Source organism: Echinops telfairi, unplaced genomic scaffold (genome assembly GCF_000313985.2).
Source record: "Echinops telfairi isolate 266 unplaced genomic scaffold, ASM31398v2 ScPeMD7_7457;HRSCAF=8495, whole genome shotgun sequence".
Lineage (NCBI taxonomy): Eukaryota > Metazoa > Chordata > Mammalia > Afrosoricida > Tenrecidae > Echinops > Echinops telfairi.
This window is the reverse complement of record NW_022111357.1, coordinates 8943960-8946215: the sequence shown is the minus strand read 5'-3', so window position 1 is coordinate 8946215 and position 2256 is coordinate 8943960. Positions and strand designations below refer to the sequence as shown.

Below are 2256 nucleotides of genomic sequence, written 5' to 3'. Positions count from 1 at the left end.
ACCCTGGGAGTCTTCAGGGATCTACCATACAACTTATCAACCTTGGTAGTCAGCAGCCTGTCACTTTCCTGCCAATCTTGGAAGCAACAGCCCCATAGCTACATGTGTCAGAAGTCTTTAGCCTACTATCTGACCCACAGCTTTGGGGCCTGCCTAGATTTGGACTTGACCACCTCTAAACTGTGGGGGGTAATTTTTTTCAAAAGATAAATGTCTTTCTATCTATGCACATCTAGAAGTATCCTTGGTTTTGTTTTTCTAAAAAAACGGCATCCTAGCACAGGAGCCACTCTCAGAGGCGGAGGAGGGACTGCACTAGCAAGGAGAGATGGGAGCGGGAGCAGAACACGTCTTTTGGACCAACCCCCGGTCCCTGCGCTAAGAACCTTCTAGACCCAGGAGACAGAGCTCTCACACTGAAAATGGCACCAGATGGCTGTATCACAGCGCCAGCAACCTAGGCTGCTGACCCATAGCACAAGAGAACTGAGCACTTTGGGACGGCAGCTTCCTGGTAGAGCAGAGCACCTGCAGGCACTTAACTGGCCAAACTGAACAGCTGTGACCCAAGCTGGGGCAGGACAAAGGCTGGGCCTGGAGGTGGGGCCCAGGCCGCAGGCCAAGAAGCAGCTGTGTCTTGAGTTGCTCCTGTTACTTCCAAATATTGTCTGAGGTATGTGTGGTCTTTGCAGGAAATGAACAAATTATTTACAACTAATTAACAAATACAGCAGAGAAGAGTATTGCAGCAGGGATACGTGGCATCAAATTGATTTATTTATTTTAAACTTTGGAAAATGGAGGTCTAGCTGACTTCTACCTCATGGGAATCAGCTTTGGGCTAATGTTGATCGCAGTTCTCTTCCCATCTGATGACGTTAAAGGACCTCGGATGCCAGGTCATTTTTACAGTTTCCAACACTTTTGCTTTGGCTCCAGCTAAAATCTGAAACGGTGATGCAAAGGAAGAAAAGTACACAGCAAACAACACAAATTGATACCTTTAAAAGTTATTGCTTTATGAACAGTTTGTACCCAATGGAAGTTCTCAGGGACCAGGATCCAATCTCTGTTTATCACAACATTGCTCATTGGTCCAGTTGTGAGGATTTGTGTTTAAGCCTTCTCCCTGCTTCCTGTGGTCTTCACTCACTGCTCTAACACTCCTAAAATTGTTACATAAAAGCAAGCATAGCACTCACTAAATGTTACCTTAAAGAGCCGTTCTTTTATAAGAAATAGGAGTCTACAGAGAGCCTGGTGCCTGTGTCACTGCCGCCTCGGGATCGGCTATCTGGTTAGGCCACAATCTTCAATGAGCAAGCATACTCCTCAGTTCTGTGGTGTTCTTGGTCACACATTGATGGAGTTTTGGAAGGGCAGTGGAGATTATTGCCAGGCAAAACACGACCTCTATGCAGACAAGGGAACTGTAGAAATTCATTACTCCACCAAGAAGCCCCCATAAGAGCGGATAACAGACACAGAAGTGTTGGGTGGAAATCCACACACAGAGCCAGTTCTAAGAGCTCTGACCTGGATGGGGTAGACCTAGTGCACTTCCTTTCTACTGCCTCAGTGCTCCTGGATGGGAGAATTGCTGCTGCTGGTTAGGAGGTTCATTTCATTCCCATGACTACGAACATCATACTCAGAGCACAAAGTTCAAGTGGAGTATTTTGAAGTAGACTTCATTTTCTTTACATCATTTCTGTATTCATTATTTTAAAGTTCTTTCATAGCCCTATCGAGTGTTTTGTAAATGAAATTAACATGGTTCGAATGAACCACCCAGGTCCTGTGGAAGTCACATACAGGAACATGAGATTTCTCATTACACACAACCCAACCAGTGCGACCTTAAATAAATGTACAGAGGAACTTAAGAAGTATGGGGTTAGCACAATCATAAGAGTATGTGAAGCAACGTATGACACTGCTCTTGTGGAAAAAGAAGGCATTCGTATTCCTGATTGGCCTTTTGACGATGGTGCGCCACCGTCCAACCAAATTGTCGATGACTGATTAAGTCTCGTGAAGATTAAGTTTCAGGAAAAGCCTGGCTGTTGTATTGCTGTCCATTGTGCCGCAGGACTCAGGAGCGCTCCGGCGCTTGTCAGCCTGGCATGAATGGAAGGTCGCGTGAAATATGAAGGCGCCCCACAGTTCATAAGGCAAAAGCGCCGTGGAGCTTTTAATAGCGAGCAAGGTTCGTGTTTGGGCAAGCATCAACCTGTCGTGCAGCTGCGCTTCTAA

The 2256-nt window shown here is 46.0% G+C and overlaps 1 pseudogene; it reads left to right on the top strand.

Moving 5' to 3' along the window:
- Window positions 1–1773: 1773 nt before the first annotated feature.
- Window positions 1774–2256, top strand: LOC101654499 (annotated as a pseudogene).